General features: G+C 39.7%; 1 protein-coding gene across 1 annotated transcript in view; it reads right to left on the bottom strand.

Annotated features, from left to right (window-relative positions):
* Positions 1–695: 695 nt before the first annotated feature.
* The window catches only part of LOC134864293 (endonuclease V-like), a 111,269-nt gene continuing 90,024 nt past the window's right edge, over positions 696–21,940 (bottom strand). The window contains exon 9 of the mRNA XM_063883145.1: positions 696–830. The gene's annotated coding sequence lies outside the window, so the exon portion shown is untranslated. The remainder of the gene's footprint in view (positions 831–21,940) is intronic.

Consider the following 21,940-nt stretch of genomic DNA (forward strand, 5'->3'; position numbering starts at 1 on the left):
TTTGTGTTTTTTTTATTTGCATTGTTTTTGAAACTGCAGCTTGTAATGTCTTCTGTCCGTACCGGATCTCTACAGTATTTGTCCGGTGTACACCCCTCTGACGTGGGTCTGCGGTCTCCACCAGCGGATCCTGTGACCCCGCCTGCTCATCACTCCTGCCCCAGCTGACCACTGCTATTTCGGGCCGCACTCCCTGCAGTGTCAGCCCCCGCCCCCCCTGCCCTTCTTTCCGCTCTCCTTCCTGGTACCCGCCTGGCAAAAGGCTGCCGTCTGCTGAACCTGACTCATGTACAGAGTCAGTGACGACACATTCTACACAACATGGACCCAATGTGACTGAGTGTGTGTTTGCTGCTTACCGTTTATTTTAGATAAAGCACAATTGACAAAACCAATAGATATTGACAGAAGACCAGCACTCTGGAGCGGAACAGGGACAGTTACAATTTATTCATGAGGCTCCGGGTGTAAAAAGCTGAGCGACCCAAAAATGTAACGAGAACAGAGTATAAAAAGAGTCTGACCCATATCCAGATTTAAATATGGGGTGAATAATAATAACTAAATCATCTGGGCTTATAAAAATAGTAAAAGTTAGAGCACAAACTCTTTCTGAATAACACATTTTCTCGACCCACCCACCCACCCGCGCGCACACACACACACACACACACACACACACACACACACACACACACACACACACACACACACACACACACACACACACACACACACACACACACACACACACACACGGCATTTGATGTGTGTCTTCTGTAGTGTCTGGTCTTCACAGTTCCTGAAATGTTGCCAGCATTATTTAAAACCTGAAACGAGAGAAGAGACAAAAACAATTTTCAAAACGTACAATATGTATTACTGCCTAAAGTATTCCAAATAACACAATCACCTCGCTTAAAGAGGACATATTCTGCTCATGTTCAGGTTCATATCAGTATTTAGTGTCATCAAAGCCCAGTCTGCTCTGATTGGTTAACTGGCTGGCTCTGTTGTGACTGGTCGATTGCTTAGAGATGTCCCGCCCCCTATGACCTACAATGTCTCATCCATCCACAATGTTTTGCAGCTTTTATATCAATGCTGCTAAAAACACTCTCCACACTGTCCAATCTTTTTGTGAATACACCCCATGTTTTTAAAGGAGCCCTACAGAAAATTTGATAATTCTGTACAGAGCGCCACAGGGATGACGTATTTTTGTAGGCCGACCCGGAAGTAAGCTGCGCAAGGGTTCCTTTGACTAAAAAGCAATGCAATTTCTCCATAGGCTTTTGGAATGTTGTAAAAAATAAGATCTGTGGAAAACGGAACCTGTTTGATAAATGCACGTTTTGTTCAGCCGGATAATCTCCACGTCTACGCTACTTTTATCATTTTTCGAAACACAAATCTTAATCGGCTTTAGCAAAATGCTATCATTATGCTATAAACGAGCTAAAGAGGAGTACAGCAGGGTTGCACGACTTCAACGTCCCACCAACTTAAGACCGTTTCAACTGACTTTAGTGCGCTTGCACATTTTAACAAAGCTTTTCCTTTTAGCCACACTGAATTTAACAAGAAGTACTTCAAGCAGAAAAGGAGCTAACAAATTTAGCAGGAGTGTTTGCGTGTTCGGCGTAATGACATACAACGTCCTCGACAACTTCTGTAGTCCTATTCAGCCACTTGTTAACAACCATCGTTTTTCAGACAGGTAAACTCTTCAAAAATCACCAGTGGTAACTTGGGAAATGCGCAATACCAATGTGACTGTATATTGTAGCGATGCATCCTCTTGCTCAAATATTATTGCCCTATTATTTGTTACAACATAATTAAACATAACAGGATATTACCCCTGTATAAACATTTTACTTGTTGTAGTATCTTTCATTTCCTTTTATGTCACTTGTTAGATGCTTTTATCCAAAGCGACTAACATACATTCAATACTGTGGGCAATTCCCACAGGAGCAACTTGCAGTGTTGCCCAAGGACACAATGACATGCTGACTGCAGTGGGGATGGAACCAGTGCTCCCCTGATCCAAAGATCAACGCATTATCCCACTGAGCCACAGCCTCCAGGCTTCATTGTGCAGATGACTTCCAGCCCGGGGGCCATGATGGGCGGCCATCACTGAGGACCCTCACTGTGCACTGTATATTTATAATGTGGATAAGCAGGATCAAAGTTGGATTTATGATCGTTAAAATAGAATCACTGTTAGAATAAAATGCAACACTTTGAGGGTATGGATTTCTGCAAGGACAGCATGTCTCCTCCTCTAAATCCTGCACAAAGCCTTGGATATTATTTGGTTTTATTCAGAATGATTTCCCAATAAGCCTCTTTTCATCAAGCATTCTCCTCTCAGACAATATCTGCCGGAATACCATGTGACCTCCTGACATATGAAGAGGTACAGGAGGTAGGAAAGGTCATGAAATCCTCTTATTCCTGTCATCGGGAAGGAAAATGCGTCACTGATAGTTTTTCCAGTTAGCTGCCTTCACAATAAAATGTTATTTTTCTTCATGCGAGAAAGGGAACAGAGTCTTGTGCTAAGTGGTTTTGTTTCTATGGTAGCCTCCACCACTTGCTATCTGTTCCTACAGTGTTGACCCTGTCCACTATCTCACACTCCTGTGCAACTTCAAGAAACGGGCAGATGCTTCAGCAAAAATGCCTTTCCTCCATCGTCAACACACCTAAAGAAGGCCTGCTGGACATTTGTCATGGAAGTGTGCTGTTACACCGAGGTAACGATGGATCTTACAGAGGTCCAGTGGACACAAGTCAGTGCAGTGCATGTCTCTTGTGCTAATTTCTCTGCTTTTCTGTGCTTTTCACTGTGATGCAATTTAAGGTAAACATCCAACCTGTAATCATGGGAGGAAGTATATGTCAAAAATGTTGTGGAAAAATGTGTTAAGGTTTCCAGATCAGGATCTGATGGTGTGAAATATTTGGTCTTACTGCCCCTTTTCCACTTCACTGGTTCCCGGTTCACTAACCGTTCTTGTGCTTTTTTGGAACTACTCTGTAGCACCACTTGTGTTTCCACTACTCAGAGCCCGAGTGGAGCTGCATCATTGCGTCATCAATTGCGCCATGGTGTAACCGTTAACGCTCCTGTTTATGACACGCACATGGCGCAAAAACCCCTCACATCGACAACAACAACAATGGCGGATTGTAACGAAGCGCTGCTCATGTTGCTCTTGCTTTGTCGAGCCCAGCTGGAAAGACAAGAACCAGTTCTTCAATAAAGAGTCTACAGCGAGGTTCAATTGTTCGTCAACAACTTCAACAACGATTACGCTTGAGAAAGAAGGTAAATATACGTCGATCAGGTTAATCCTGTCTCAAACATAAGCGTGACATATTGGTTCTTGCCGGGCAGCCAAGTGGGGCCAGCTAAGAACCGTTTTTCGGTGCTTAGAGCTGGCCCCGCTGTGGTGGAAACAGGAAGAATCAGAGCTTAATTAGGCTCTATCCTGGAACCGGCCCTGGAACTGGTTTGGTGGAAAAGGGGCATATGAGGTGAGTTCACAACAAGGGGCTTGATTGAGTTTAAGTTTTCCAGGCTTTACCAGTAAAAACTGGGACATAACAGCAGGTGAAGTTTCAAGAACATGTTCATAAAGACAGAGTTTCAGGAATGCTATAATGCTATTGAAGTATATAGCTCAGTTGAAAACTTTCAATATGAAAGCTTAAATACTTATACTAATATACTTTGGTCCCCCTTAGCGCGCGACTGCTAACAGAGAGGCCCATAAGCAGCCTCTGTCATTATTCTCCCCCAGACTATCGAGGCCAAAGACTGTCCAGTTAAGTTGGACCCTAAAGCAACACAACACAATGCCATTTGCGCTGAATACCCACCCAGGTCGTTTTCACTGCATTACCGAGGTAATCAGCCCCAGCAAGTAAACGGAAAGAGAGTGACAGAGCAGCGGGAGAAACTAGAATCACAGCAGGGTGAGAAAGAAGGATAAAACGAGCAGAAATGGTGAGCCGTTATCACGTTACAGGCGGCCACAGTGGCGGTCAAGGTGCAGAATGGGCAATAAAGGGACAACATAATAGAGTTGTAATGGCGAGAGAGTGGACAGAGGCTGACTCAGGGTCAGTGTGAGAGGAGAGAAGATGAGGCCAAGCCCAAAGTAGCCAGAGGGTGTCCATAACCAAAATTACGTATAAGATACTCAGTCTTATTTTGTGATTATAGAGAGGTGTTGTTGGTGCTGTTGTTAGACTTGCATGTGTATATGATGAAGTCCAAATAGGGAGAAAGTCAGGGGGGATTGCAGGTCGAAAAAGGTGTCCAGTTTGTAACCACAAGTCAGCGTTGACCATTACTGTTATGTCATATCCAGACTGAAGCAATGATAGCAATAAGTTGCGCAAGGTAAACTTATTGCTGGGCATTTATGGTGTGGAGTGGAAAATGAAAAATATATTTTATTTCAAAATATATTATGGAAATGGAGAATTCCAACCAAATTTACATATAAGGGTCACATGTTTACACAGTGACATTTAATTAGAACCAGTGACCTGACGGTTTCAAAGTTCTTACGAACTAAGCTACTGCTGCACCAATCATGCAACTGCTTGTATCGGTGTGTGCACGGATGAGATGCTCTCCAAAGTGAACTCCCAGGAAAGGTATAAGGACAGCAAGAGAACTTCAGATGCCCAAAGTCAGGTGAGCAGGAGAAAAAAAAGTGTTGCAAAATCAAGCAGTTGGTGTTCACAATATTTGTGAGTAAGGCATCGTCATAACCGGTAAAACAATAACCAACACTTAGTAATAGTAATTTCTAAGTTGCAGAATTATTCTTTAAAGGCCTTAGTTGTCAGGAGTGGTTCATAAACCCTGAGAAAATGGTAAAGCTCTATCAACAACATACACTCCTCTGTAATGAATAAGTAATGAGGTGAATTGCTTTTTTACAGCCAACACTTGCAGAATGAAGACACTGCATCTGGTCGCACAGAATGAAAGAGGTGGAGAATAAAGAGTTTCATTTTCTGATCTTATTCTGTGAAATATGAATCTGAAAAAAAAAGCTAGATCACAGAAAAGGGATACTTTTTGTTTGATGTTTGCTTTTAAGAACTGCACTTCTGGTTTTGAACTCAGTATATACTGTATCAATCTGCTCAGACATGCAAAGTTGCAAATCATAGTTGTTTAAGTGTTGCACAGGTAATGTCAGATTGAATTTTATTTTCCAAAAGTAACACATTTTAATTACTTTCAAAAAGCAAATACCCCTCAGTCTGTTAAGTGTGGCCTTCACCCACTAGCTTTCAGTGACACATTCTGACATTGTAGCTTATTGTTAATAATCTTTTAGTCTTTTACCAACACCTTCTTTAAAGGTCTCCTATTAGGCAAAATGCACTTTTTGATGTATTTTATATATAAATATGTGTCCCCGGTGTGTAAGCACTTTTGTAACAGGGCTGGAATAGAGGGGTATGAGGCATGCTACAATGGGTGATCTGTTCGGTATTTTGAGCAAAACCTTTCAGTGACATGTTTTGTATAGATATGGCCCTACAATATATTGTTCAAATATAGTATATTAGGAGACCTTTAAAGTGTGCAGTGAGCTTTGACTGCTTATGACTGAGGCAATTACGCCTTGGTGAGTGTGATATAATAGGCTATTATGCATGTTTTCTAATTAGGTGTAAGACATGATGATACATGAGGGAGTATATGCAGCTCTAATTATAAACAGAGGGACATTTACATTTCTATAAATATATTTAAGGATTATGGTTTAGAAACACACATACACAAATGTTAGTTAGTGCAGTTCTCTCTGCCTAATAATGGGCTGCAGGCAATAGAGAATGAGTGCTTTGAGGTGTGTGGCAGGGCATGTTCCAATGCAGTTTTTTTCTGTTCCGGTCCTCCTTGTGCTACTGTCACAACAGGAGGTATGTATCAAGCCATATTGAACCATTCTTCAAAAAGGAAAGCAAAGGATATCGGAAGAGGAAATCCTTTGAGTCCCAAATGATTGATGTTGGAACAATAGGTAACATCTGAAAAAAAGCTATTGATAGAAAGACACCAAGCTGATGGACATTGTCCTGGCACAGCTCCTCTTAATGCATAAATAACTCTAAATCTGCTCATCTTCAATGTGCAGTTTGGGTATGGTTAATTCACCTCTACAATAAAAAAAAAGAACTATTCTAAAAATAAAAGAACAAAGTGCAGTACCAAAATATGCTTTGCCTAAATAAATAAACACTATCACCAACGGTCAATCTCAAATTGAGTAGTTAAATAACATAGACGTTAACAGAAACACGATTTCCCCCATGTATTTATTCTTTTATACAGTAAAACACTGCTGGAAACTGAATCTTGCAGTAAAACTTTATCATCAGACTTCCACTTGCACCGGTTTAATGTCGGAGATTAATATTATTTTGGAGTCCCACAGGGATCCTTTCTTGAACCACTTCCTATAATCTTATACTAGTGCTGTAAAACTGAAAAAATATATATATATAATTTTGTTCTGTACATGTGATGTGAGTGGCAAGCATCCCAAAGACACCTCATCTGCTAACACGTTTTATAATTAGCGTTGCAAAGATAGCAAACAGAGCCATTACCAGGCATGACACAAAGAACTCTGAGTATGTAAGTATTTGAACATTGTGTATCATTCGGGCAAGATCTGTAGTTAGTACACAGTTTAACTAAACATAGGTTGTGAATACTGAGCCAGCTTTTTGTATGAACTGTAGGGCTCATAAAAATAAAGGAATAAATAAATAAATAAATGAAATGTGCTAGTGGAGAAAATGACTGTAGCAGAACTACAACAGTGGAAGTTTTGGTGTGTTGTTTAAAATGTATGACCAAATTAAAAAGGTAGGGGTTATTATTGAAACTGATCTGGACTTTTATGATCACATTTATAACATCACTACTCATATTTTTCATATGGCACTGAAACTCACAATGCTTGGTATGAATAGGCTGGAGTGCTGCTTTTCCTTTAATTGATTTTCCTATTAAAACCACTCATGAACTGCAGCTCATTCAGAGTTTTTCAGTGCTGGGTACTTGTTTTTTTTCAGTATTCAATTCAAGATTCTCCTTATTTCCAAATCTCTTAAGGGCCTTGCTCCAAACCACATATCAGACATGCCCTTTATAAACCCAGCAGCTCTTTCAGGTCTCAAACACCTAATGTCCTTCATTTACCCAGAGCTTTTTCCAATAGTGAGGAAAGGCCTTGAGTGTTGAGAACACATAGTGACTTTCACCAATATTGTAAACCTACATTTTCACCAAGCAATCATTTTAAAGGCTGACATTTTTCCTAGAACATCCTTTTGAATCTTCCTTTAAATAGTTTAAACTTTAATAGGCTTTTATGCACAGTATGCATTTAATTTTGACTTACGTTGAAGTTGAGTTCATTTACCGTTAAATCAACCATTTTATTCATATTGATCTCATAAACTCCTGTAAGAACTTGAACATTTATGTTCCTTGATTTTGGTGCTTCTCTTCTCCTTTTCTTCTTATATCGTTTTAATATGTTACTATTAGCAAATGTAGTTTGAATTTAAAAGGAGATGAATGATGCTGTCAGACATGTTGGCACTTGGAGGACAAAACCTAACTTTCATTAAGCAGAGCGGAGGTCTGTGGAAGCTGAGAGCACCATGTAAGTCTTGACCTTGGACCTTCAGCAGCTAAGTGCATCATCATCTCTGCTGAAATGTTTGACCCGGGTGTCTGCGCTTGGATAGCCAAGGCCAGATCTGCTTTTATCAGCCTGCCACATGCAAAATGTCGAACAAAATGGACTTATAAAAGAATGTGAGAGCAGCTCAGAGGGAGCCGACAAAGATCTGTGTATCAGTTAAAACTAATAGGCTTTATATGCAACTAAAACTCACAGACCGCTGTAGCAGGTACAGTTCAACATTTAATTTTTTTACCTTGATCAAAAATATCTAGTGGTCTTTCATATTGTTTGCAACATTGTTTTCCTTAATTTGCCTTTAAGGGCTTTGTCTGTCTGTCAATCCCTTTGGTCCGGACTGGAATGTCAACCAGAAGTTGGTATTAAACAAGCAGGAAACTCAGGGCTGAGCAGTGAAAGCTCATGTAAAAGTGAAAAAAAAGTTATGTCAACCCCCGAGGAGGAAAGGAGCAAGAGCTTGTGCAGCAGTCGGCATTACCAATTGGCTCTGGTTCAATGTCTGTACGCTAAAAGAAAAAGCTGTGTCTGGGGCCTTTGTAGAAGTCGGACTTGTTTCCAGTTGGAGTGTGCTATCGCCAGGGCTGTGTCACATATCATGTTGATTTTCATTGAAAGAATCTCAAGGCATATTTGCGCGGGACAGGCGCTGCAGTTCAGTGGGTTGAGGATTAGATTGCGTCTTTTGCAGATGATGTAGTTCAGATGGCATCATCTGCCTGCGACTTTGGATTGGTTCGAAACCCAGTGTGAAGCAACCGGGATGAGGATTAGCACCTCTAAATCTGAGGACATGTTTCTCATGAGAAAAAACAACAGACTGTTTACTCCAAAATGGGATTGAGTCCTTACCCCCAAGTAAAGGAGGTCTCTGGTACTTGTTCACAAATGAGGGGACAAAGGAGCGTTTGATTGGCCGGAGAACTGGAGAAGCAGGAGCGATATTGGAGTCTACAGTATTTATCGTGTGGTTGTGATGAAGACAGCTGAGCCAGGAGGCAAAGTTCTCAATCTACCAGTCTATCTTCGATCCTACTCTCACCTGATCATGAAAGGTGGGTCATGATGGGATAAGGTGCAAATTTCAGTCATCCGTGAAAGACTCTGAATAGAGCAGCTGCTCCTTTAAATAGAAAGGAGAGTTGAGGTGGTGAGGGTTAGGGTTGGAAACAAACACCCTTCAGAAACACATAAGTGGCGTCTCAGAGACTACGTCAACATGTCATACATTTTTTGGTACTGATGAGTACCTGTGTGATTGAAATTATTTTGGTTTCTCCTGAATCATCAAACATTTGGTGTACGTTCTGTGTACTGCATGGTAATGGTGTACTCATAGCGAGGGCAACTTGCACTGGTTTAATGCCTTAGATGTCATCTCATACCTCCTTGCCCCCTCTTCAGGGAATTTAAAGCAACTATCCCGAGTATTTCTGCAAAATCTTTATGCTTCTCTGTGAAATGAGTGCAGTCTCGATATAGATGCCCATACCCTACAACTCATTAAGAAGTAATGAGAGTGGCCTACAGTATAATTTACATGATATGTGCAAATAGGCTTTCATTGAAATTAGCATATTAGTCAGCTTGCTTCCCTGAGCACAGTTACCTATCAGTTGGGTCATTTCACATCAGAATAACAAATGAAAGAAGAAACACTGCAACATTGTGAACAGGCTCTAACAACACATGGCTTCTGGGTTTATTGATGAGCAAAAACTAAATGTACACACATGACACACCCGAGGCCACAGACACACACGGCCACACACAGGTACTTCTGCAAATGCATGCATGCTGAAACATTTGCACACAAAACCCCCTGAAGTCAGCACATTTCTAGATGGTAAACAAGCCTGGGAACTGCTTAGCCATGCTAGTCAGGCGTCATGCATTACTAGTGCACACAACATGAACCCGCACACACTCACAGGCCGGTAATCATTAGCAATATTTTCCCATTTTCTCTGCAGGGTGGGTGGGAGAGCAGTAGATCTTCGGGCGGGCTGAGCCCTTCACTGGTAATAATCCGCTTTACACTTCACACTGCCATGGAGATGAATCATGGTGGAGGGTGTCACTGTGTGTGAGGAAGGGAGGGAAGGGGGGCCCTGATGTGCCAGGCGAAGGCTAGCTTTTATGGGCCTTGGGTGTGTTTGTGTGAAAAAACAGGAGCGCAGAGAGGCCAAGGATCTGTTTCCGACATTGTCAGCAGACACTGAGGTGCAGCGCTGTCTTCACTGATGCGGATGAGGGGGCCTGAGCTTTATGTACGAGTAAAAGGTGAAGGTACATCGCCAAACATACTCTTTGTTTCCTAAACAGATTTGACTCACTTTTTAGGCTTAAACAAATATATCTTTTAAGGGAGATAAGGCTGCAGAGAGACTCCCTGTGTGAAAATTTTACGCAACTAAAGTTTGGAGTTCCAAGACAAATATACTGGTGTCTCAGAATGATATCTGCAAATACACACCAAGAGTTTTGCTGACCGCTCACAAAATCAACTTTACATTGCAGAATATTTTGCTGTCAGCGTGCATTTCTGGGTTTTTGCAACCCTAAAGAAAAATGATTTAAAAAATGTTATTCACTATCTCTTGTGAAAAGAGTTAACCCCCATCTTCAAGGCTGGAGATCAAACACTGGTAGAGAACTACAGACCCATTAGTATCCTACCTGTGATCTCCAAGGTAGCCGAGAACTGGGTGGCGAAGCAGCTGACCACTCATCTTAACAAAGGCCAAACACCACTGCACCCAATGGAGTTTGGCTTTCGAAGTAACCACTCCACAGAAACAGCCAACTGCTTTCTCATTGAGAATATAAAAATGAAACTAGATGAAGGGGGCATTATTTTTAGACTTAAAGAAGGCCTTTGACACTGTCAATCATGAAGTTCTTTTGTCAACATTTTCTTACTTTAATTTCTCTGGGGATGCCATCAAATGGATGAAATCATATTTAACTGACAGAAAGCAAAGTTCATGCATAAATAACACTCAGTCTACATACCTAAGCTGTAAAATAGGTGTCCCTCAAGGATCTATACTGGGCCCTCTTTTGTCCAGTCTATACATCAATGACCTGCCCACAGTCTGTCCATCAGTGCACATACAAATGTATGCAGATGACACTGTCCTCTATGTGCATGCTAAAAATAAACAACAAGCCGCACACCAACTGACTGAAGCCATGGGCCATGTATCCAACTGGCTAACCAATTCATGCTTACACCTGAACATAAGCAAAACTGTTTGTATGTATTTTTCAAAACAATCTACTGTGTCTCATAACCCTGCTGTCCTAGTTAAACAAGAGAAGATCAGAGTGGTGCCTGACTTTAAATATTTAGGAATCATCCTAGACTCACAACTCTCATTTCAAAAGCATGCAAAAAAGGTGGCGATACTGTCAAATTTAACCTGGCACATTTTAGGCACATAAGACCATACCTGCCAATGAAGGCTGCAAAGCTCTTCTTGCATGCAATGCTCTTTTCTCATTTTTCTCACTGCTTAACTAGCTGGTCGCAAGCTAATAAAACAACTTTGCAACCAATTGAATCTCTCTATAAGCAAGCACTAAAAACACTGGACCATAAGGCAAACAGTTATCACCATTGTCTTAAAGTGAAAAAGCACAACTTGTTTAACTTTGAAAACTTTACACATCTCTCTGATGCCTGTCTCATCTTTAAGGTACTTCATGGGCTTGCTCCACCCCCACTGCACCAATTCATAAAACAGAAAGATAGTGTCAATAGAGTAACCAGATCAACCGCCAGAGGGGACTGCGTAGTGCAGTACAGACAAAGCAAGTTTGGACACACAGCCTTCTCAATTAGAGCCACCAATTATTGGAATGGTCTGCCCAATGAATTAAGGGAGTGTAACAGCCTTACAACTTTCAAAAGCAAAGTCAAATTTTGGATTAGGGAACATCATATCTGTAACCACATACCAAATGCTTAAAGCCATGTAATGTTATTCCACTGTAACCTACTGTATGCTGTAATTTGTATGTGGAGGGTGTAGTGAGAGGCGTGCATTGTCTGTCTGTTTGAGGTTGTGTTTATGTCTTTTTAATTATGGTTTTTATTTGTTATCAGTTTATGTATTTTTATATCTTAGGGTGCCTTTTAGGATCTGGGTAGGGACAACAGATGGAAATTAGCATAGCAGCTAACTCTGGCTTATTTACAGCAATTTGTCTGTTAATCAATGAGCACTGTCCCTACCAACTACATAAATAAATAAAATAAAGAACCAGTCTAAATAAGATTAAGTTGCCTAAAAACTATACCATCACAAGTTATCCCTCCGGCTAAAAAAATGCTTTTTGTATTTATGGTTATCTCCTCTGTTAGCCTTTGCTGCCTCATACATCTGCTATCTGATAGGTTGTGGGCAAGGGGTTAGCGGCAATATAGGTCAAAGTTAAATCAATTAGCATTTTGAGCAAAGTGCTTGCCGACTATTTCGAGTTTTCCGCTGCATTCACATGATAAGCGATTTGGTCTTTGCTTACTATGAGGCAGAGCCTTAGGGTGAAAAGTTGATTTTTTAAGGCTACCTGCCCTGCTAGCTTGCATTTCTTGGCAGATCTATCAATTTATTGGCTGAAAGTACAAATGTCAGTCTTACAAGGCCAAAGTTCAAATAATTTGAACCTTTAGAGCGGCGCTTAGCAGCCATTTCGAGCAGTGCGCAACACCGAGGGTAACACTTCCACTTAGTTTGGCAGCAATGATCTCTTTGGAACACCACGGCAACGTCAGCGTGTCTTTATAGCAGCCAGTGATGCGAAGACAGCTTAAAGCACAATTAAACACACAAACAACTCCTCACAACCCTGCTGAAAGGTGTCAGATTTTGAATGAATGCGGCCATAGAGCCTAAGCAGATAGAAGGGCCCAAAGGCTCTGAGGTCATACAGACTGCTCATGCGCGGAAGTGGTGTGTAAAACCTAGGAGCGTGTAGCTCCCGTTTCAAACTTTTGAAAAATCCGGTTATGAACGGATGATCAAGTTGTTCAGTCAAAGTCCATAGTGAAATATAATGTGGGGAATATAATGGCATCAAAGAAAGCACACAAAAAGGCTAAAGTGCCGTTAAACGAGAGCAGCGGCCTGTCGGGAGTGAATGACACACGAGCAGCTGAGGAGATCACCATGGAGAGCGAGTCCTCGCAGGTGAGCCACTCAGAGCTGTCGGCACTAATACGCTCAAAAATAAGAGAGGAGATAGGGGCTGCTTTCGAGAGATTCCAGCCGCAGCTTGATGCTTTAAAGGGAGAACTCGACTCATGTTGTCAGAGGCTCGGTGATGTGGAGGAGGGACTGACCGATATGGATTGTAGGGTTGCTATACTCGAAACCGCAAATGGAAATCTAATGAAGGAAAACAAAGAGTTTAAAGACAAAATTGAGAGGATGGAGATTCAAAACAGAAAGTTGAATCTACGTGTGTTTGGACTGAAAAAGGATATAGAGAAGAGCGATCCCATTGCCTTTGTGACAAACTTTTTAAAGGAGGTATTCAGAAGTGAGCTCTCATGTGACCCGGCAGTTGAGATGGCATACAGGATTGGGCATGGGACTGATATGAGACCCAGACCTATGATTGTCACTATGCAGAGATACCAAGCAAAGGAAGCTATCTTGAAGCTGGCAAGAAGCAAGGGAGAGATCATTTTCCGAGGCATGCGAGTGAAGATATTTCCTGATATTACTGCGGATATTGCCAGGAAGCGAGCACTTTTCAATGACGTCAGGATGAAGCTGCGTAAGGCTGAGGTGAGGCATGGACTACTGTTCCCTGCAACACTCATCGTAACCTTCAATGGACAAACAAAACTGTATCGGGACTGTAGTGAAGCTGAGCATTTCTATAAAACAGTGGTAAACCCGGTTTCAGCTCAAAGCTGAAATAGAGGTGGGAAATGACTGATGGACATGACATAATTAGATGGTATGTTTATGCATATTAGGAGATGAAATGAATTATATTATGCAAAGGGAATTGTTGCAGTTTTGGTGTATTGCAAATGTATTCATTGTAGGCCAATATTCACTGGCCTATAAGTTATCTACTACCTTATTTTAAGTTATTTATTTCATCAACTGCGACTATGAGATTACGTTTAATAGATTTTGAATAGAGGCCAATTTTAACTGGTCTCTATTGTTGTTCATTCCTCCTAAAAATGTCATTTTGATTTATTGATTTATAAATTTGATCTTGTGTTGCAAGACATTACCATGAATGTATTTAACACAAAGGTTTTTATCTAAGATGTTAGGGAGCTACCGTGCTGCTCGTTTAGGTGAGTGAGTATGCACATGGATAGCAATCTATGGGCAGTGAGGTGTGGGGTTGTGTGTGTGATGGTGTGTGTGGTTGAAGTTGTGTTGCTTGTATGTTTTGGTTCAGCACTCAATTTGAAAAGAAGTGAAAAAGGAAAAACATTTAAATTGCCATCTTAATGTCAAATAATGACCAAATAAAGGGTTTAAATTGGCTCATATCAATATTTGTAGCCTAAGAAATAAAGTGTCTGAGATAGAGGAAATATTATCATGTGGTATTCATTTGTTAGCAATATCAGAAACTCACTTAGATGACACCTTTAATGACGCTGCAGTGGACATTCAGGGATATAGTATATTTAGAAAAGACAGGAATGCATATGGAGGTGGGGTGGCAGTATACATTCAAAAGGAAATACCAGCTAAAGTCAGATATGATTTGATGTCTGCTGATATTGAAGTACTTTGGTTGCAAATTCATTTACCTCATTTGAAACCTTTGTTGGTGGGATGTTGTTACAGACCTCCTAATTCAAACCTAAATTATTTAGAAAAAGTATGTCAAATGTTAGATAAAGTTTGTGATCTTGATAGAGAGATTTATTTTATCGGTGATTTAAACATTGACTGGAATATGTCCCACTGTGCCTTAAAAAACAAGTTGCAGACAATAGCTAATACATGTAACTTGGTACAAATGGTGACTAAACCTACTAGGATATGCATAAAGAAAGGTGGAGCAACAAGTGCAACTTGTATTGATCACATATTTACAAATGTTAGCCATTTATGTTCACAGGCAATATCAATTCCAGTAGGGTGTACTGATCATAATTTAATCATTATCGTGAGAAAGACAAAGGTGCCAAAAGCAGGCCCGAAAGTAATTGTGAGGAGATCAATGAAATGTTTTTGTGTAGAGTCATTTAAAAAGGATGTTCAAAAGATATGTTGGAAAAATATTTTTGAAAAACTAAATCCAGATGATGCTCTTGCAGTATTTAATTTGTTATTCATGCAAGTGATTGACAAACATGCACCACTTAGAAAACTGACAGTAAGGAACTTTAGAGCACCCTGGTTAGATGATGAATTAAGAGATCTAATGAAACAAAGACATGATGCCAAAATTGTAGCTTTCTCATCAAGTTATGAGTCAGATGGGCAAATTTATAGAAGGTTAAGAAATTATGTTACAGCATTAAATAAAAAGAAAAAACAATTGTATTACGGAAATAAAATTAAAGACATTAAGGATGATAAGAAACAGCTGTGGAGTTTAGTAAATGGCATGATGGGCCGTAAGCCGAAATCCACCTCAACATATCTTGAGGTAGAAGGGAAATTCTTGACTAAACCAGTACAAATTGCTAATTATTTGAATGATTATTTTCTTGATAAAGTGAATGATCTCAGGAGAAATATGAAGCAACCTATAAATAGGAACTCCACTTTTCTAATAAATGATTGAATTATGGAAAATAAGAATTGTAAATTTAAAATAGAGAAAGTGACAATTGCAGATGTTGAATGTCTACTAGGTAAATGTAATGATAAACAGGTGTGGATAATTTAGATGGTACATTTCTTAGATATGTTGCTAATTTGGTTGCAGAGCCTATCTGCTATATCATCAATTTGAGTATTGAACAATGTATTTGCCCACAGGCATGGAAAATAGCAAAAATTATTCCACTTGCAAAAAATCCAGCTGGACCATTTTCTGGTACAAATAGCCGCCCAATAAGTTTGTTACCAGCATTAGGAAAGATAATGGAGAGAATCATTTTTAACCAAATACAAAAATACTTTGAAGGTAACAATCTTAACAGTGATTATCAACATGCTTACCGGCCGGGCCATTCAACATGTACTGCTTTAACACAAATGACCAATGACTGGAAGGTGGAAGTAGATGATAGGAAGTTAGTGGGTACAGTACTACTTGATTTTAGTTCTGCCTTTGATGTCATCGATCATCCATTGTTGTTGCACAAGCTAAAACAATATGGTTTTAATCTGAATGCGCTGAGGTGGGTAGAAAGTTACTTGACCAATCGATGTCAAACTGTTTTTTTTAATGGAAGTTTGTCAAAGATTAAGTCAGTCACTTGTGGAGTTCCTCAGGGTAGTTGTTTGGGGCCACTTTTATTTTCTATTTTTACAAATGATCTACCATTAGTGCTACAAGAATCCAAAATTGTAATGTATGCAGATGACTCGACAATATATGGAGCAGCTTCATCTACAAGTGAGCTGAGTCACTGTATGAACAAGGATCTAGAACAGATCTCAGAGTGGGTCATAAATAATAAGTTAGTACTTAATGCTGGAAAAACTAAATCTTTAATAATAGGATCAAATCATCAGTTAAAAGGTGAACCTAAATTGCTATTACATTTAAACCATATTGAAATTGAACAGGTCAAGGAAACGAAATTGTTAGGTATAACTCTGGATCAAAAATGATCTTGGTCTAAACAAATTGATAATGTTGTATGTAAAATGGGAAGGGGTGTGTCACTTGTTAAAAGAATTGTAAAATATTTGCCAAAAGATGTCAGTAGACAAGTTCTAGATGCTTTGGTTCTGTCACAGCTTGATTACTGTTTTGTTATTTGGTCTAGTGCTGCAGAAAAAGATCTAGACAAACTACAAGTAGCTCAAAATAAGGCAGCACGATGTGCACTGCAGTGCTCCTACAGAACCAGAGTGACTGAAATGTTGGAGACCCTTAAATGGTTGAGTGTCAGACAGAGGTCCACTTATACTTTGTTAAATTTTGTTAGGAATATTACAGTGACACACTTACCACATATATTATCACAAAGGTTTATATCGCAGTACACATAACATAACTATCAAACAAGACATGCAATAGAAAGAAGGTTCGTATTACCCACATCTAAATCAAATATCAGACAGAAAACAGTCATGTACAGAGCCATGGTCAGCTGGAACTCGTTACCAGTCCACATAATTCAGGAAAATTCTCAAGTACATTTTAAAAGGTTGCTAAAACATTATATGAGCATTACAGAGTAAAATGTAACTGTGCCTGTGGTTTGGCCTTGTGATGATGGCTAAAATGTGATGACCATTTTTGTTTCACTTCATATACCATTGTTCATATGATGAAATGAGTTGTTCTATTTTGCTTTTAGTTTTGTTTAATGTTTGTTCTGTGTGTGTGTGTGTGAGGACCCCAGGAAGAATAGCCAACTCTTATGCTAGTGCTAATGGGGATCCTAATAAAGAATAAAGAATAAAAGGTCAATGCCAAGAGACATCCAGAACACAGCAATGTAATATAATATTATATAATATATTAAAAAGGGATCATTTTTGTAAGAGACTATTGTTTTGGGAAAATGCTGCATTACCTTTAAAGTGCTGATAAACACACGTGACAGCAAATCAACCAAGACTAAATCTTTATAATATTTTTATAACTGTTAAGGAAGAGTTGGACTTTTGAAAACACTCTTATTCTCTTTGTTGCAGATATTAGTGATGCCACACAGATTGTGTTACCATTGGACAGTTTAATGAGGAATATGAGAGTGGGATTAATCTTGTAATCTATCGTTCGGTATGTAAATTAATCCTTATTGTGTCTGAACTGCTGTCAAACTATGGCTTAATAGAAGTACTAAAAAGCCTGAGATATAGATGCATGTGTTCTAATGTTCCTCATATAAAGTGATTAAAAGACCAATTTGGATTCCTGGAGATTGGAACTTTAAACTTCCTCTGAGAGTTCCACATTTAATATCAATCAACATTATTACTATTGTCTTCACTTTGCTCAAACAGAATTACTTTTTAACTACATTAGATAATTGATATGGTGTGCAAACCAAACCGTGGCTCTGCTGCACGTCAGAATATAGAATGCTTGAATTTACACTGATGTCAAAGTGCACCCACACCCATTTTTTAACCGAGGTTAAAACAATAGTGTGTGTACTGCAACACTTCTTTGGTTACATTAGTGTGTGTGGATTGCTGAAAGACCTTTTAAAAATATGCACATGCAATTTCTAATCCAAAACCTTGTGGATTTCTTCAAAGTTCACCTTTTTTTTCTCTAACCTTTAACCAGTCAAATTAAATGGATTAAACTAATCCCTTTTCTGCTCAATATTCTGTAATATCTTCATCTGAGAGGCGTCTGATGAAACATAATCTCATGAGAATTACGACGGCTGGTTTGCTCATATTCACAGCTTTTCCTCCTTTTATGAAACCTCATCAGTCTAACTTTCCACCTCATCACATTATACATATTAAAGGAGGGTAAATCCTGAACGTATGAAGAGACAAAGTATGAAAAATCCTTCAATTATTAAAAATATATATGCATGCAGATAATGCCTTCCTGTGGTCCACATGACACATTTCCCCTGTTTCTAAAAGTTTTCATGCCACACAAAAACTGGTTTTAAACTAAGTTCTTTACAAGACGTCCTATTGTTCCTTTTGGGTTTTTCCCTTCCGTGTAGTGTGTTATACAGTGGGGAGAACAAGTATTTGATACACTGCCGATTCTGCAGGTTTTCCCACTTACAAAGCATGTAGAGGTCTGTCATTTTTATCATAGGTACTCTTCAACTGTGAGAGACGGAATCTAAAACAAAAATCCAGAAAATCACATTGTATGATTTTGAAAGTAATTAATTTGCATTTTATTGCATGACATAAGTATTTGATACATCAGAAAAACAGAACTTAATATTTGGTACAGAAACCTTTGTTTGCAATTACAGAGATCAGACGTTTCCTGTAGTTCTTGACCAGGTTTGCACACACTGCAGCAGGGATTTTGGCCCACTCCTCCATACAGATCTTCTCCAGATCCTTCAGGTTTCGGGGCTGTCACTGGGCAATACAGACTTTCAGCTCCCTCCAAAGACTTTCTATTGGGTTCAGGTCTGGAGACTGGCTAGGTCACTCCAGGACCTTGAGATGCTTCTTACGGAGCCACTCCTTAGTTGCCCTGGCTGTGTGTTTTGGGTCGTTGTCATGCTGGAAGACACAGCCACGACCCATCTTCAATGCTCTTACTGAGGGAAGGAGGTTGTTGGCCAAGATCTCGCGATACATGGCCCCATCCATCCTCCCCTCAATATGGTTGGGATGGTGTTCTTGGGGTTGTACTCATCCTTGTTCTTCCTCCAAACACGGCGAGTGGAGTTTAGACCAAAAAGCTCTATTTTTGTCTCATCAGACCACATGACCTTCTCCCATTCCTCCTCTGGATCATCCAGATAGTCATTGGCAAACTTCAGATGGGCCAGGACATGCGCTGGCTTGAGCAGGGGGACCTTGCGTGCGCTGCAGGATTTTAATCCATGACAGCGTAGTGTGTTACTAATGGTTTTCTTTGAGACTGTGGTCCCAGCTCTCTTCAGGTCATTGACCAGGTCCTGCCGTGTAGTTCTGGGCTGATCCCTCACCTTCCTCATGATCATTGATGCCCCACGAGGTGAGATCTTGCATGGAGCCCCAGACCGAGGGAGATTGACCGTCATCTTGGAACTTCTTCCATTTTCTAATAATTGCGCCAACAGTTGTTGCCTTCTCACCGAGCTGCTTGCCTATTGTCCTGTAGCCCATCCCAGCCTTGTGCAGGTCTACAATTTTATCCCTGATGTCCTTACACAGCTCTCTGGTCTTGGCTTGGATTGAGTGTGTGGACAGGTATCTTTTATACAGGTAACGAGTTCAAACAGGTGCAGTTAATACAGGTAATGAGTGGAGAACAGGAGGGCTTCTTAACGAAAAACACTAGCAGGTCTGTGAGAGCCGGAAGTCTTACTGGTTGGTAGGTGATCAAATACTTATGTCATGCAATAAAATGCAAATTAATTATTTCAAAATCATACAATGTGATTTTCTGGATTTTTGTTTTACATTCCTTCTCTCACAGTTGAAGAGTACCTATGATAAAAATTACAGACCTCTACATGCTTTGTAAGTGGGAAAACCTGCAAAATCGGCAGTGTATCAAATACTTGTTCTCCCCACTGTATATGTTTTGGTGCAGAAGGAGTTTGTCTTTTTTCTCTTTCTCCCCATCTGAAACGCCTCCATTGGACTCCTTTCTTTACTTCAGTAACATCGCTCCAACACATTGTTGGTAATAGGCTAAGGGGAGGGACATCTCTAAACGATTGACCAATCACAACAGAGCCGGCCATATAACCAATCAGAGCAGACTGGGCTCTGGTTTCAGACAGAGGGTGAAAAGAGGTGCTGCAGCACAGGCAGTATGAGAAAAATAAAGAGCTTTTTGAACATTAAAGCAGGGAGCCATGTCACAGTAGAGACACTAAATACAAATGTGAACCTGAAAATTAGTAGAATATGTCCTCTTTAAATTTAAAGCATCTGGTGTGAGTGTGTGCTGCCACTAAAAACATTGAAATGGTTTCAAAATGTTATATTGACTGAACTTTTAAATATACCAGTCTGTGATAATCCATCAAGACATTTTCCACCGATACTAACAATAGTCCAATAACACCATTTTGTTGCCTTGTTTATTGAAAAAAAAAAAGGGTTTAATTTTGTGGAAAATACAGTAGGTCTATTGACCATAAATTCCAAAAAGAATAGAAGAAATGAGGTGATGATTTATACTTTATGCTCAACAGTCAAAGCAGGACAAAAGTTGCACAGTTGATGGGAAGACAACACAAAGGTTAGGGGACTACAGAGACATCAGCTGTGATGAAATGTATTTGAATGATTTATAACCAGTCAAATGCAGTGAGTCCTGTCTGATGGGGACATGTCAGAGGGACAAACAAGGACAGCATGGAGCAGGAGGAGCTACTAACACAAGCCGCTGAGCCACTTGAAAACAAAATTTAAGAGAAACACCAACATTGATGGGCAACATCTGCGGGGTGGTGACAGGCCGCAAGTCAAGATCAGAGGGTGAAATTTGAAGAACTTGTGCCTTCATGATTCAAAGTGACATTCACTGCACATTTTATAGGAGTTGACACTTACACTTAATATTTATGACGGACACGTAAAGTAGCAGTCATAGCAGCGGTAGCAGTAGATCTAAGTGCATTTACTCAAGTAATGAAGAACAGCTACACCACGGTACAAGGCATTTTGTAAGATAATAAAGTATAATGTATTTCATTATCCAACAATATATATAAAGCAGTAAAGGCAGCTCCAGCTTCAGTATGAAAATGCTGCCTATGCACCCAATTGCCGGTTGATAAAGAAAGTGTAGCTTAACTTAATTCAGTCTAATAAATATAATAAAACTATACAGCAGTAAATCCTACCCTCATCAAGTTTATAATGTTCAGTTCCTGTTGAAAGAGTTCAGGAGAGCTGTTGCAGTTTGAGCCTCTGATCTAGTTACTGTTTCTAATATTCAGTCAACACTCATTGATATAAAAAGGGTTGACAAAATATTACTAATAGACTGTATGTAAAATATGCATGAAAAATGCAATCGATAATAGGATGTATAATAGGTTAGGAGGACTTTCTGTTTAATTAGTACATTTCGATGATGATTATTTAACTTAAAGCAACATATTATAGATATCCTTTTCTTTTGCAATATGTAAAGATGGCTATCCATCAGAAAATCAGGCTGGTCTGCTGGTGTACTTCAGAGGTAATACACCTTTAAAAAAAACTATAAAATATAATCCAGTTCCACTAAAATCAACCAATTGCCTTAAAGCCTTACCAGCTAACCAAAGTTACAGAGTGCAAGAACAGGCATCCAAGAGAAATACTGACACCAGGCTTTTAGGTAGGTGGGCGTCTGGGTGTCCTCTGGCCCTGTACTAAAAATAATAAGAAATTGGACGCCCTACTTTT

This window comes from Eleginops maclovinus, chromosome 5 (genome assembly GCF_036324505.1).
Source record: "Eleginops maclovinus isolate JMC-PN-2008 ecotype Puerto Natales chromosome 5, JC_Emac_rtc_rv5, whole genome shotgun sequence".
NCBI lineage: Eukaryota > Metazoa > Chordata > Actinopteri > Perciformes > Eleginopidae > Eleginops > Eleginops maclovinus.